The sequence below is a fragment of the Microcaecilia unicolor genome, chromosome 7 (assembly GCF_901765095.1).
Source record: "Microcaecilia unicolor chromosome 7, aMicUni1.1, whole genome shotgun sequence".
Classification (NCBI taxonomy): Eukaryota; Metazoa; Chordata; class Amphibia; order Gymnophiona; family Siphonopidae; genus Microcaecilia; species Microcaecilia unicolor.
The window spans coordinates 248,576,222-248,592,660 of record NC_044037.1 but is presented as its reverse complement, the minus strand read 5'-3'; the positions used below and the strand labels follow the sequence as shown (position 1 = coordinate 248,592,660).

The 16,439-nt window shown below is 41.8% G+C and overlaps 1 protein-coding gene across 2 annotated transcripts in view; it reads right to left on the bottom strand.

The window, feature by feature from the left end:
* The window catches only part of LOC115474593 (DNA-directed RNA polymerase III subunit RPC7-like), a 40,798-nt gene extending 27,565 nt beyond the window's left edge, over positions 1 to 13,233 (bottom strand). For both annotated transcript variants that reach the window (XM_030210120.1, XM_030210119.1), the window contains exons 1-2: positions 13,131 to 13,233; positions 12,786 to 12,877 (exon numbers count right to left, since the gene is read on the bottom strand). The gene's annotated coding sequence lies outside the window, so the exon portion shown is untranslated. The remainder of the gene's footprint in view (positions 1 to 12,785; positions 12,878 to 13,130) is intronic.
* Between the last annotated feature and the right edge of the window lie 3,206 nt (positions 13,234 to 16,439).

The following is a 16,439-nucleotide window of genomic DNA, read 5'->3' as shown; positions in this document are numbered from 1 at the left end:
CTTTAAGCGTCTACTTTTTTTTTTTTTGTTAGTAGGTCTGTATTATTTTGTTTTGAAATATGGAAAAGGAGGGTTCATTTTAAGTTATAGTGGGACAAGGACTCTGCTATATTGGCTTGTTTGTTTACCAATTTTCACGGTTGACAGAGGGCATATGAGTGTAGCCTCTTATATTAACTTGTTTTTTCTTTGATTGTATTTCAGAGATCATTGCGTTTACAATATTTGTTCCCTGTTCTCTTTTCTTGTTGGCATGATGGGTGAGTGGTAACAGGTTGGATGGAGAGGGTTACGTGTGAGAAGAGTGCCTGTTACCACCAGACGTTGAAAGAGGGGGATTTATATAAGTCTTTGTCTGCATAACTGTTGAACTGCTTGCATTATGATGTCGGTACTTTTATAAACTCATTGTTCCATACATCTTATTTCTAAATATCTTAGCAGATCAACTTGTTAGAGGGGTGAAGAGGGGGGTTCAACATGTCAAAACTGGTAAGGTTTATAATGCATTGTTCATCTTTGACGTAGGTAATAGCATTGTTTTGCTACTCATTGTTCAACTTGACTCAGTGTAATGTTTTATGCTTATGGTTCTTTGCTCAACAATAAAATTGTTTAAAACTAAAATGCAATAAAAAACCCCAAACTTACGCATAACACATCATATTATACATTGCAGCCGTTCTTATCTACTATATTTTCACTGTGGAATTATTTTATTTTTACTTCAGATTTCATTTGCATGATTTTAACAATTATAAGTTTTCTATGTATATGTAAGTACTGCTTTACTTTATTTCATTGTATTTTAATGTATTTTAGATCCCTGATGCAAGCAATACACTGAAACACGAGCCATGTCGTGTCCCTCAATAAAACCTGCTTCCTCTGATTTTGGTCTTTGTTTCTGTTTTATCTGTGGGTCACTGCTCTGTTTCCTTGTGCATATTCTGCTTGTGTTGCTATTTCCCTCTGGTCTGCTTGCAGTGTGTGATGGAGCCAAAAAAGCAAACAGAATGTTAGAAATTGTAAGGAAAGGAACAGAAAATAAAACAAAGAATATTGTAATGCTTCTGTATTGCTCCAAGGTGCAACTTCCACTTCAGCTTGAGTACTGTGTGCAATTAGGGTTGCGCTATCTCAAAAAACATATAGCAGAATTAGAAAAGGTACAAAAAAGGGTGATCAAAATGATTAGGGGGATGGAAATCCTTTCATATGAGGAAAGGCTAAAAATCTTTAGGGCTCTTCAGCTTGGAGAAGAAACAGGTGCCGGAGGGGGGATAGATTGAGGTCTACAAAATCTTGAGTGAAGTAAAATGGGTAAATGTGAATCCAGTGCCGTAGCGAGGGCGGCTGACACCCGAGGCTGGTCGCTGCTGCGAACCCCCCCCCCCCCGGGTGCAGCACAGCGCGCACCCCCCCCCCCCCTGGAGCGCATTCTTACTTGCGGAGGACGGGCGGGAGGGCCGATCCGCCAGCGAGTGCACGTTGCTCGGAGCTGCGTCGGCTCCGCTGGTTCCCTGCTCTCTCTGCTCCGGAACAGGAAGTAACCTATTCCGGGGCAGAGGGAGCAGGGAACCAGCGGGGCCGACACCCCTCCAGCGCGTGCACCCAGGGCGGACCGCCCCTCCCGTCCCCCCTTCCTATGCCACTGTGTGAATCGATTGTTTACTCTTTCAAAAAGTACAAAGACTAGGGGACACTCCATGAAGTTACATGGTAATACTTTTTAAAACAAATAGAAGGAAATATTTTTTCATTCATCGAATAGTTAAGCTCTGGAACTCGTTGCCAGAGTATGTGATATCAGTGGTTAGTGTATCTGGGTTTAAAAAACGGTTTGGACAAGTTCCCGGAGGAAAAGTCCAAAGTCTGCTATGAGATAGACATGGGGAAGCCACTGCTTGTCCCTGGGATTAGTAATATGAATCTTGTTTGGGATTCTGTCAGGTACTTGTGATCTAATTGGCCATTACTGGAAGCAGCACGGTCCACTTCCCACTTCCTGTCTTGTCCTAGATGGACCATTGGTCTGTTCCAGTATAGCTATTCGTATGCCCTTATGATGTCTAGTCTTGGTAGACTGGCTCATCATGATCACCCAAATTTCTATCCTCTATTTATATTTGAGTCAACTGTTGCCCCCCTTTTTTTTGGGGGGGGGGGGGGTTATCTCAGTTTATATTCAGATGGGTTTATATTTGAGTATATACAGTATTTTTACATCCTTCCCCTTGCTTCCCTTGAATTTTCCACTCTGTTTATGTGTCTTTTCTGCACTGTTGACAAGCTGTATAAACGTATGCATTTAATCTGGATGGAGAAAGAATTGAAAATGGCACCTGCACTACTGGAACACTGATTTTTGTACTCTCAAATAATCCCTAATTAGAAGGAAAATAACCACCTAAATGTATTAACACCTAAGAATAGAAACCCTAGTTATAACTAATACTCTTATTAAGTTAACAAATGTTTTACAACATAAGGAAAGCATGACAAAAGCCACCTTAGTAATCCCCAAATGTGTTTATCCAGTAAAGAAAAGTACAAAAGGAATGGGAAAGACCAAACAGATAACCCAGGACCAGCACTACAGGCCGCTTGGGTCTACTATTGTTGATTTGAGCATTTTTAAATAAAAGTCTTCTTCTCATTTGGTCTTTTCCACTCCTTTTGTGCTCTTATGATTAAAATCTTGTGGGACTGTTTTGGTTTTCTATCCAGTAAAGAATGTACTCTAAAAATCTTACTTGCAACTTAGATTGGGATGTGAAGTTTCACTGCATGCATATTTTAGGCGTATGGGTTTTCAGAGATACTGTAACCCCCTCCCCCTGTTCCGAAGAGGATTTTCTTTAGACAACCGGTGATGTAGAACTCTCTCTATCAGTAGACGGGCCAAGAGAGCTATCACCAACTCCGAAGCAGGGGAAGACAGGTCACATAACACTAACCTCGTCCCAAACCTGAAGCAGGAATGGGAGGAAAAGAAACTAATTTTCGGATTTGCTCTAATTAGGAAGAACCAAACTTCACTTTTTAGAATAAAATTTGTTTATTCAAATATATATTAATTAAGTAGGATAGATTTAACTGCTGTAAAATTTAGATAACAGTTCCCGTGTTTACATGCATTAAGATAAATATTCAATTGGTCCCACTTTTAAAAGAAATTTCTTTTCTTGGCAAACTATATCAACAATAAGTAACCTTGTAACCTCCTGTCTGATTTACTTTTACTTACAGAACCTTTTCCTGCAATCAGCTAACGAGACATTTATCAGATAAGTATAGATTTTTCATAAAACATAACATTCAATGTTTTTCTTTCTTTTCCAGACTGTGAGATTTAATTAACTCTGCAAGAAAATGATTCTTTGTGTCTACTTTTGTATTTTGCAGGTACTACGGATCAGCTGTCAAATCAGGTAAGTATTTCTATTTTATTTATTTATTTTATTTATTGCATTTGTATCCCACATTTTCCCACCTCTTTGCAGGCTCAATGTGGTTTACAATAGTCATGAATAGTGGACATATATTAGAAAATATACGGAACAAGATGGCGTCCAGGGATGATGTTAGTCGCTGAGCTCCTGACACTTGCTAAGCTTTCGGCGGAATTTAGCCTTACCCGACGACATCATGGGGAAAAGGAAGGGGAAAACAGGGTCGCAAGCCTCCTCTGCTCCCGTTTGCTCCACTCCCCGTCAGCTGACGCTTGAGAGTTTTGGAGTACAGCGACTTGAGCCGCAGACGCCTACGAAGGTCAGCTCCGACTGCGGTACGCCGGACTGCAGTATCGAAGGAGCTTCGCTAAGCCCGCCTTCAGTTGCTGTGCCTCCACGACCCGGAAACATTATACCTGCAGTGGGATTACAGCCGGCTGAGCTGACCGGTGAGTCAAGCCAGCAAGCAGTCACAGGAGGACCTGCAACAGTGGAGACCCCAGCTGCCTGGAAAGGTGGGGTGGAAAACCCTACCTCCGCCAGGGGATTAGGGCCGGTTTCCGTGGATATACATGGAGCAATAAAACCAACGGCAATTACTCTCGAGAGCCTATGGGACGCCATTCAGGCTATGAACAGGAACCTAGTCCAGGTAACGGATATATTAAAAGAAGATCTGTGTTCTCTTAAAACATCACAAACTCTTGTCACTTCTCAAGCTCAAAAAAATGAGGAGAAAATAGGGACTTTGGACAAGGAAGTTAAAGCCTTACATAATGTAACAACGCTAATAATGAAAGATAAAGACATTCTGGTTAAAAAAAGTTGAATATCTAGACAACCAGGCCAGAAGGAACAATTTAAGACTTCTCAATTTTCCTAAAGTTTCCTTAATACCTCCGGTAGATATGTTTAAGAGATATTTGGGAGAGGTCTTGAATATGCCTAAAGAAGCCTTTCCACCAGTTGTCAAGGCACAATATATTTTTGGAGCAAAATCAGCTTTACCAGAACCATTGCCTGATTTAAATGTAACGGCTTTTTTGGAGAATTCCTTAGAGATAGTAACCCAAAGATTGACTTTGTTAGTTTCCTTCGCTTTTGAAGTCGATAGGAATAATGTTTTTCGATTGTACTTTAAAAACATGCAAGCCAAATTCTTTGGTGAGAAAATACAAATTTACCCAGATTTAAATAGGGACACCCAGAAAAGAAGGCGAGAGTTCTTGGCCTTAAAACCAAGGACTCTCGCCTTGGGTGGAATGTACATTCTGAAATACCCCTCCAGATGCCTAATAACAATTAATAATGTTAGCTATGTGTTCTTGGATCCAAGGAAATTGGCCGAATTTCTAAAAGCCAAGGAAGAGGGAACTGCTCAAGCATGAATGATCACATAGGATAGGATACTGTTTGTACCTTCTAGTGGGCGAATAACGCTCTCCACTCTGATTGATAATTTGATTTATTTCTTTCATAATTTCTTATATCTTGTTCCAAAATTATGGTGGTCAATATGTATAAATTCTTTTTTTTTCCTCCCTATTTTCTATGTTGTTGTGAGAAATGTCGAGATGATATATTTTCCTTAATTGTCTATTCTAAATCCTGCATTTATAGTGATATGAATATATTATTGTGAAAATTATAAATAAATAAATAAATAAATAAGAAAATATACAATTAGTGTTACAGAAGGATCTTGGGCACGTGATAAAGATAAAACAAACACGATAGTAGTGAACAAGCAGATATTTTGAGATAGTTCTGAATATATCTGGAGGAGTTATGTATATTCACATTGGTAGATCTTTGTGGTATGCCTTGTTGAAGAGATGGGTCTTCAGTAGTTTGCGGAAGTTCATTAATTCGTAAGTCGTTTTTAAGTTACGCGGCAATGCGTTCCATATCTGTGTACTCAAGTAGGTAAAGTTTGACGTGTGTGTTAGTTTGTATTTCAGACCTTTGCAGTTAGGGACGTGCAGATTAAGGAATGTGCGGGATGATCTTTTGGCATTCCTGGGTGGTAAATCTATCAGGTCTGACATGCAGGCTGGTGCATCTCCGTGAATGATTTTGTGAACTAAGGAGCATATTTTGAACGTGATGCGTTCTTTGAGTGGGAGACGGTGTAGTTTTTCTCGTAAGGGTTTAGCACTTTCATATTTTGTTTTACCGAATATGAGTCTAGCTGCAGTGTTCTGGGCTGTCTGAAGTTTTTTGATTATTTGCTCTTTACAGCCGGCATAGAGTGCATTGCAGTAGTCTAGATGACTGAGCACCATTGAATGTACCAGGTTGCGGAAGACAGTCCTTGGGAAGAAAGGTCTTACTCTTTTTAATTTCTACATGGAGTGGAACATCTTCTTGGTTGTGTTTTTCGCGTGGTTTTCGAGTGTTAGATGTCGATCAATGGTAACTCCGAGAATCTTTAGGTTGTCCGAGATTGGAAGATTTAGATTTGGTGTGTTGATGGCGGTGAATTTGTTGTTGTTATGCTGAGAGGTGAGTATTAGGCATTGGGTTTTCTCTGCATTAAGTTTCAGCCGAAATGCATCCGCCCATGAATGCATGATATGGAGACTTTGATTGATGTCATTTGAAATTTCCTTTAGATCTTGTTTGAATGGGATGTAGATCATTACGTCGTCTGCGTATATGTATGGGTTGAAGTTTTGGTTTGATAATAGTTTGGCCAAGGTTATCATCATTAAGTTGAATAGTGTTGGTGAGAGGGGGGATCCCTGTGAGACTCCGCATTCTGATATCCATGCGGCTGAAGTAGTCGAGTTAGATGTGACTTGGTATGATCGTGTGGTTAGGAATCCCTTGAACCAATTGAGGACATTTCCTCCGATTCCGAAGTACTCAAGGATATGTAGTAGTATTCCGTGATCGACCATATCGAAAGCGCTTGACATGTCAAATTGTAGAAGTAGTATATTCTTTCCTGATGCAATTATTTGTTTGAATTTGGTCATGAGAGTGACTAGTACTGTTTCAGTACTGTGGTTTGACCGAAATCCTGACTGGGAGTCGTGGAGTATTGAGAATTTATTTAAATAGTTTGTGAGTTGTTTGGTCACTAGTCCTGCCATTAATTTGGTTATTAAGGGAATAGATGCTACTGGCCTGTAGGTTATTTCACTGGCACTTTTCTTTGTGTCTTTGGGTATGGGGGTAAGTAGAATGTTTCCTTTCTCCTTCGGGAAGATTCCATTTTGTAACATATAATTCAGGTGTTTCATTATGTCTGTTATAAATTGTTGCGGAGCGGATGACATGAGATTGTTTGGACATATGTCCAGTTTGCAATGGGATTTGGCAAATCTTTTGAGCGTTTGGGAGATGATATCCTCTGATAGTGTCTCGAATTGGGTCCAGATTCTATCTGCTGGGTAAGTGCCAGGGTCTGGGTCTAGACAGTCAAGGAGTTCGGCATAGTCGATGGTACTGGCAGGTATTTTAAGTCGCAACTGTACAATTTTCTCGTTGAAGTATTTCGCGAGATTATCTGCTCCTGGTGTGTCTTTGTTATTGGTTGTGACTGGAGTAGTGTCTATTAGTGTATTCACGAGTTGGAAAAGTTTATGTGTGTCCTTGTAGTTTGGTCCAATTACAGTTTTGTAATATAATCTTTTAGTTTGTCTTATGGTATATTTATATTTTCTTTCGAGTTGTTTCCAGGCGTTAAGTGTGGGGTCGTCTTTCTTTTTATTCCATGAACGTTCCAGCCTTCTAACTTGTGTTTTTAGTTTTTTCAGCTCTTCGTTGAACCATGGTATTGAATTCTTTCTGTGTGAGGTTCTGGTTTGGGTTGGAGCAATATTGTCTAATATGGATCTAAATCTGTCGTTCCATTCTAAGAGGAATTGGATTGAATCTGTTTTTGTTATCCATTCGTTGTAGTAGATCTGTTGCCAGAATGTTACTGGGTCTATTTTTCCTCTCGTGGTATACTGTAGGTTTTTCGATTTTGTTTATTTGGTGAATCTTTCGTTCGCCATTGGAGGGAGATGTTTGCTTTATAGTGGTCGGACCACGGTACGGGTGTCCATTTTGTGTCTGTTAGTGTAATGTTTGAGTTGGGATCAAATTTGTGTGTGACAATGTCTAGTGTTTGTCCTTTGATGTGAGTTGGCTGCGTGTTTGTTCTGTGAAGATCCCATAGTTGTAGGAACTCTTCGTATTCTTGGGTACTTGTTGAGTTGTGATCTTCAAGGTGCAGGTTGATATCTCCTATTATGATAAGATTTGAGGTGTGGACACAAGTGTTCAAGATAAAGTCCATGAAGTGTGTTTGGGAGTCTTGCCAGTTGCCTGGTGGTCTGTAGAGCAGGACTGCGTTAAAGTGTTCCTGCAAGTTAGGGTGATTAATTCTTACTGAGGCAATTTCAAGTTGTGGCAAGATGGATTCGGCTGTGGTTGTGATGGTGAACTTGGATTTGTATATTATGGCTATTCCTCCTCCTCTTTTTTCCGTTTCTTGTCCAGTGGGTAATTTTGTATCCTGGTGGGCATAAATCTAAGATTATAGGGTATTTAAGGTCATGAATCCAGGTTTCAATGATGAATAATAGCTTAAGATTGTCTGTAGTGATTCAATCTGTTATAGTCTCTGTTTTATTTACTACTGATCTGGTGTTTACATATCCCATTTGGATTTGTCAGTAAGGTTCAGTTTGGGACATGGTTGTGTTGATTTTTATTATTTGCCTGTTTTCTTGGTATATGTTTTTGTTGTGTCCTTTCTTCCCTCTCTGTTGATTATTTCCGAATGTATTTGTTTTTCCTTTTAGTTGGTTATTGTTCTTTTGGACTGGTGAGCTGTAATTGGGTTGTCTGTGGGGTTTGTTTGCTGTGGGTAGATTGTTGTTTATGTTGGGGGTGGTCCATGCGTGGTAGATTAGGGGGAGGAAGTAGATTATCATAAACAATTTGTTGATCTTCATGTTGGCTGTGTTTGGTGGTGTTTGGTAATGCTTGGTGGTGTTATTGGATGAATTTTTGTGTGGGCCTCAAGCAGTATCAACATTAAGCATATGTAAGCGTATATTAAGCAATTTTGTGTGAACATCATGCCGTATTGGCATTAAGCATATATAGGCATATACTGTATAAGCAGTTTTGTGTGAACATCATTCAGAATTGTCACCACTTAGCTGAAATTGTAACTTTGTGTTCTTTTTCCTTGTCATCTGTCTTGCGTGGGGGCCCAGGAGATGCGTTGAATTCCGAATCCTCTTTTGTTTTCCCAGGTTTCTTCACCCTTCACCTCACACTTAAATAAATGAACCGGAAGGAAAACCCTGACTCCTTGATCCTGAAACCACCCTCTTACTAAGTGTCATTAATAAATTCTCTTTAAATATACTGGGCCACAATAAACTATTTAAATAAAAATAATCAAACCCTCACTTTAAAAACCTGGTCTAGTTTTTGGCTCCCGTGGAGGTTACATTGAATATCATCTGGAAGGCGCTCCAGGACCTAACGGTGGTAGTAAATAAGTTTGCTTCCGATATAATCTTATTAGTGAGCCACATGGATAATCTAATTGAATCCTTTGAGAATGAAAAATTGATACAGCAAATTAAGTTCTACAGGAATAGGAAATGGTTAAGATTTTGAAGATGATAATAGACCAGAAAAATTTGAACAAAATGAATATTATTACAGATGATTAATATCGAGATTGTTGTTTTCCCAGAGTTCCGGGTATGACTCCTAAAGTTTTTTCCTCTGAAATGATTCCTCTTAGTATATTTATTCAAAAGGAGTGAAGCCTGTGAAACTGAGATTACCTTAATCAGTGGGAATTGGATTAGAGACGCAAGTGTTTGTATTGTTAAATAATTTCTGGTTTTAAAAGAGAAAAAAATGAAATCAGTTGTATTATTTCCACTAATATTGGACAATAAGTATGTTTCCAACGAAATAAATTGACTATACACCGTTTTGGGTTTGAAGAAGCCAACCAGACGATCAATGTGGAATAATGATTCAGATAATAAATAACTGGGGATAATCAGGTTAATACCACGTTTTCTTTGTTTACTGTTGTTCAATTGATCTCCTTGTCTTGTTTCACTCTCCCTATTTTGTGGTCTAAGGAAGAGTTTATAATTACCTGATTGAAATAATTCTTGTATTATTTTGTCTGTATTTCTGGCAAGTTATTTTAGTGCTTGTAAAATTAAATTATTATAAATAAAAAAAAAACCTGGTCTTTACTTGAGCTTCCCTATACTATTAGAACCATACACCATGTATATACTGTTGCATTCCAATTACCTAGTCACATATACTGAGTTTGGTGTGATATAAAGGTTGGAAGTGGCTGATTGGATGAGTTTGGAGGCAGAGAAGATATTGTACGGAGAGTGGATGCTTGTAAAGGGCGACTGGGGGGTGTCAGTGTCAGTGGAGTAAAAACTGAGTTTGGTGTGCTATAAAGGTTGGAAGTGGCTGATTGGATGAGTTTGGAGGCAGAGGAGATATTGTACGGAGAGTGGATGCTTGTAAAGGGTGATTGGTGGTGGTGGTGGGGGGGGAGTTAGTGAAAGCTGCAGGAAGTATTTTACTCCACTGACACTGACACACAGCAAAAACACCTCCTCTCTCCTTCACAGTCACCCAGCACTCTGCCACTGACTCACGCTGCCGTTACCAAGTCAACGGAAGCTTAGCCTGGCATTCCAAAGCCCCTCAGCCAATCATTGGACACCCTCAAAATTCCGTCTTCTCTTGCTGACCCACGGAATTTTGCTGAGCCCAACTGAAACTCCATTTTAATTTAAAATTTCCATAGAAAATAATGGAAAAATAAAATAACTTTAAATAACCTAAACAAATTTTACTCAAACTTCACCAAAATCACTACTTCTATAAAACCCCTTACCCCCTACTAAACTGTATTTTTAATTTTCAAAAATAAACATTTTAAAGTCTGCCCCAACAATTATTCTCCTAAAACCCCTTTTAAAATCCCAAATTGAATCAAACACATATCAAAAATTAACCTACCTCTTCCTTAACCTACCATGTCGAATAAAAATTTTTAACCCTTTCTTTACCCCATAAAATTAACCCCCTTCAAAAACACCCCCTTAAAAAATTAAAATTCAAAATCTAACCCCCTAGAAAAATCCACAAAAATTCCCCGATCCCAAATCTGCAAAAATAATTCAAATAACTTTAACCCCTTAATTTTTAAAAATAAAAAACCAAAGGAAAAAAGAAAAAAAGCAACACTGGGCCTTCAAGACTAGGACAACAGGAATACTTTATTAGCCAAAGACCCGACACGGGCCGTGTTTCGGCGCCAGCAAGGCGCCTGCCTCAGGGGTCAAATCGTAGATATAATGGCGTACAGATGTTGAGGCACAGATGCCTTAAGGACAATCAAGATAACTTGCATAGATTCCGCTATAGCGCGAAAGATCGCCAAGGGCGCTGGCTCCAGCAGAGAGCCTTCTCCTGTGTAATCCGAAAAAGTAAATGCTTGTTGGATGTCCGGTCCTCTATATATAAAATAAGATAAAAAGCGCCAAGAATTTTATTTTATCTTATTTTATATGTAGAGGACCGGACATCCAACAAGCATTTACTTTTTCGGATTACACAGGAGAAGGCTCTCTGCTGGAGCCAGCGCCCTTGGCGATCTTTCGCGCTATAGCGGAATCTATGCAAGTTATCTTGATTGTCCTTAAGGCATCTGCGCCTCAACATCTGTACGCCATTATATCTACGATTTGACCCCTGAGGCAGGCGCCTTGCTGGCGCCGAAACACGGCCCGTGTCGGGTCTTTAGTTAATAAAGTACTCCTGTTGCCCTAGTCTTGAAGGCCCAGTGTTGCTTTTTTTCTTTTGGTTTCTCTAACTGTATACTGTATTACCCTCTCTGTCTGTATTAAAAATAAAAAACCCAATATACATTTTAAAAATAAACTAATTAAAATTTTGGGTTTAAAAACCCCTTACCTTAAACTAGAATTTCTCCTCACCAAACGCCTGCCATCCAATCCGGTCCCACTGGTCTGTGTCCAAAAACGGAGATAAAATAAAAAACGCCCCACGAAAATCGCCATTTTGTCTGGAGCTCCGGTTCAAAATTGAGGCCCAGGCTTCTAGGCCTCACCGGAGCTCCAACAAAACGGGTTGGTGCGCGCCCCCGATTCATTCATGAGGCACGCACTCTCACGTGCATGTGCGCGCACGTCGTACAACATCCTTCTTCTTTCTGTAGCCAGGCCGGCCATTTTCTGGCTTCCGGCGTCCCTGCAGCACTGCCCTAAACGGAGTCTCCTCTTCTTGCGTCCCCACTGGAGCGCACACCCCCTCTGATGACTCCTCCTCGCCTCTCTCTCGGCAGCTAGGCCACGGACAGGCCCTTCCTCTGCCGGCATGCCGCCACTCAACATCCTCGCTCACAATCGCAGTCAGAAGTGCTACCAACGTGCTTCCCCTTCCGAACTCCCGAAACCTCCCAGGCCATCCCCCCAGTTCGGCCCCCGCAACCCCAGCTCCTTCCTGAACACCGGAGCCTCCTCCCCTCACGTTCCCACGTTACAACAGTGGACGCGGATCCGCAGGCCTCTTCTTCCTCCGCCTCTTTCCCCCTCCAAACTGGCCCAAAACAATTGCAGACAGCCTCACCTCGCTGCGCTGTCCCACTGCGCCTTCCCCACCGGCCCAATCTGACCCGAAAGCCCTCCAGACTCGGCGACCCACGAAATCTGCCCCGATCCTCCACACCACACCTGGGAAGATCCCAAAACGTCTCTGGACCCCAAAAATCACGGCGCTGCCTCCCACAGCGCCCTCCACCACCACCACCCTTCCCCCGGTGGCGTCCCGCTCCTTACCCGGTTTCCTTGCCAGGCCTCATCACCCCTCCATCATCCCAACACGAACCGGAGCTCTCAAAGCCCCCCCCCCCCCCCCTCCCCAGATAAGTATAAAAATTATTCTCTTTAACCCCCTGTTACAATACTTTAGGAAGCATTTAAAGGTGTGGGATGCTTGGAACATAACTTTTCACAAAGCTATAGCAGCATGCCATGCAAGCACATAACTTTATGTTATGTTTTCAAACAAGTAAAGATATTCAGGCACATGACCACCTAATTTTGAAGTGAAAATATGTACCTTGTATTTGAAAATCAAAAGGGAATAAGTTTGCAGTTACACAAACCAGTGAAATTTTGGGCCTGAATGTATAATTAAGCCTTACACTTTGCTGGTTTTCTTAAGCACTGTTTTGACATTCCCTTCGCTTTAAGTCCATCTCTAGCAAATACATCAAAATAGGGATGGGATGGGGATTACCTGATCAGGCATTATGCTTTGTTTTAAGTGATGCGGCTGAAGTTCTGGTAAATTTACTGTTGACAGACTCCTGTTTCCTCCTGTGCTGAGGTCTACATGGAAAAAGAAAAGCATCAGATATACTCGGAAAAAGGGTTATATTCACAATGCCTCACTGCACATCGGAGTTTAAACACCAGAACCAGCAATGCCACAGCCCAAAGAGTGAAGGGCTCCTGCACAATTCAAACATCCTAATGTCTGGCACCTTCATAGCTTTCTCAGCTACTTAAATTAAAAGCAAGCTTAAACAACTCCCCCTTCCCCAGAGTACTAGTGCAGCTGCATGGCACAGCATCACCTTACTTTTTTCTCTTGGCAGAGAAGAAAACTCCTGGCTCCTGCTGTTATAAACAACCAGCAGTATTGACAGAGCTGAATAATCTATCTGTTCCATAAGTGCAGTAAGGAGAGGCTAAGGCTTAAAGAGCCGCCTCCTGTGCTGCACAGCATGCTGGGTAACAAGCTTCAGATCTGCTTCAGCTGATTCCAACAACCCAGACCATCTGGTCGATTCCTTGATTTGTTAACTTCTCTTATGATCTTATTTATAAATCCTCGATTTTTTATTATTTTTGAAAAATATACCTTTCTTTGTTTTGAATACGTTTCTATTGAAAAGATGTGTACTATGATGATTATTATTATTATTTGTTACATTTGTATCCCATATTTTCCCACCTATTTGTAGGCTCAGTGTGGCTTACATAGTACCGGAGAGGCATTTGCAGACTCCGGTGAGAACAAATACAAAGTGATGTTATGGTAAGATTAAGTTCATGTGGCACGGCCACATTGGGGAAACGTACATTGGAAGGGTTGAGTTTTGGGGGGTTTTAAATTTTTTTTATTTATAACCATTTAAATTGTTACAAGCGATAAAACAACTTGCCGGAAATACAGAGAAAGTAATATATAGGAATTATTTCAGTCAGGTAATTCTATTCTTTTCCTTAGACCAGTAAATAGGGAGAGTGAAACAAGCCAAGGAGATCAATTAAACAGTAAACAGAAAAAAACCCCATGGTATTAACCTGATTATCCCCAGATATTACTCGTCAAATTCATTATTCCACATTGATCATCTGGTTGGCTTCTTCAAGGCCAATACGGTGTATAGTCAAATCATTTCATTGAAAACATACTTATTGTCCAATATTAGTTAGAAATAATACATCTGATTACATTCTTTCTCTTGTAAAAACCAGAAGTTATTTAACAATACATATACTTAAGCCTCTAATTCAAATCCCCCACTGATTAAAGTAATCCCAGTTTTCACAGACTTCACTCCTTTTAAAGTAATAATTGAGGAAATATTTCTGAGGAAAACTTTAGGAGTCATACCCGGAATTCTGGGGAAAACAATAATCTCGATATTAATCATCTATAATAATATTCATTTTGTTATTCAAAGTTTCTGGTCTATTATCATTTTCAAAATCATAACCACTTCTTGCTCATGTAGAATCATTTGTTATATCAATTTTTCACTCTCAAAGGGTTCAGTTAAATTGTCCATGTCACTCTCTAATAAAATTATATCTGAAACAAAATTATTTACTGCCACCGTTAGGTCCCGAAGCGCCTTCCAGATGGTATTCAATGTAACCTCCACGGGAGCCAAAAACTCCAAGTTGATTTCTCTTAGGTGTTTAGCAGTGGTTCCGCCGATTCGGGTTCTGCTGTAAATGTCCTCCGTTTCAGCATATGCCTCTAACTCACTCCTCGACTCCTTTGGACATGGTGGTTGAATAATTCGAGAGCGATGGAGTTGTTTTTTCCAGGTCCAAGAGCATCGACGCTCCTTTGCCGGCGCTAATCAAAGGACTCGCCATCCCTTTTATCTGTGGGCAGTTCGTCGCGCAGCGGTCCCGCACTTGCTGCTCAGGGGACAAAACGCTGGCCATCGGCGGCTGACTGCCGGTTGTCCCCTTCCTCTCAGTTACGGTAACTGCAATTGCAGAGAGGAAATTTACCTAAAGAAGACGAAACTTCAGAGGGCAGCTGGGCCGTTGGGCATACGAACTTCAGGCCGCCATCTTACCACTCTCCCAGTTTGGGACACTCTTTGTCTGGTTTCTCCTCAGAGGCCTGTCTGATATGGGTAACCCTTCAGCATAGCCCTCTGAGTCATTGAAACACAGAAGCCCCTCCACCACTACAAGGTGGTGTCCCTTCGGTGGGGCGGAAGAGTTGAGTTTTGTCCATTTCGTACTTTAGTTTTGTTGTGTTGCAATTCTGCCCTCGGATACTTTTCAGTTTATAAGGCGGACCATCTGCTTTATATATTACTAGTAAAAGAGGCCCGTTTCGTAGAGGAATGAAACGGGCGCTAGCAAAGTTCCACGCCCCCTCCCTACCTCCCTCTCTCCCTCCCTCTCTCCCTGTCTGTCGTCCGAGTTCCAGCCCCCCTCCCCTCTGAGTTCCATGGCCCCCTCCCTCCCTCTGTCCCTCTCTGTCGTCCGAGTTCCAGCCCCCCTCCCTCCATCCCTTTCTCCGTCTCCTCTGAGTTCCAGGCCCCCCTCCCCTTTGAGTTGCAGGACCACCCTCCCGTGCCCTTCGAGTTCCACGGCCCCCTCCAAGCTGCAGGACAGCCCCCCTCCCCTCCAAGCTGCAGGACAGCCCCCCTCCCCTTCAAGTTGCAGGACGCCCCCCCTCCCCTTCAAGTTGCAGATGCCCCCTCCCTCCACTCCCCTCCGAGTTCCACGCCTCCCCCTCTCCTCTGAGTTCAATGCCCCCGCGCCTCCCTCCCTCGAAGTGCAAGCAGGACCTGTCCTCTGGCTGTCCTCCGGCTGCGTGCCGGCTGTAATTTAAAAATTGTTACCTCGGGGTCCAGCATCAGCATTGAAGGCGAGTGGCGCTACAGACTGCCTTCCCATCTGTTTGTGCTCTGCCTCTGGTCCTGCCCTCAATTCCTGTTTCCGGAAATATAGTAGATTATTTACATAGGGTACTATAGGGAATGAAAATGGAGAGGCTAAACACAAGGGTGAAAGGAAGGAGGTGGGGGCTAAACACTTGAAGGGTAATCTAGGGCAACCTGCACCCTGCCTTTGAATTTTATGCAGCCCCCAAGACCATGGAAAGTATACATAGAAAATGTCATTAACTATAGTTTTGGTGATTTTAAATACAAATATTTTCAGAATAGCCAACCTAGCAGTTATTTAATTATTTATCTAGAAGGTCTATAGAGGTCTGTGCATTTCCAATTCCAAAGTTACATAATGTTACGGCCCTTTAGGGGTAGTACTGATATTTGTGAGGCCTTCTAGGGGTAGCACTAACATTCATGCAGCCCTCTGTGTATAAAGCTTGCCCGCCCCTAATCTAGGGTGTCAGATACACTTGGCTGGCACTGGGTAGGGGTTTGTTTGGTTTGAGGCCTTCTGAGTGTCTTAGAACTATGTCCAGCATCACTCCTCTGTATCCCTATGCCCCTCCCAAGTCCAGCATTCTCCCGTGTTCCTATTCTCCCCCATATCTAGCATCTTCCCTCTGTGTCCATATACCCTCTCCCATGTTCAGCATTGCTGCTCTGTGTCCTTATACCATCCCCATGCAGCATCTCCCCTATGCTCCTCTCCATGCCCATCCTCTCCCCTCTGTTTC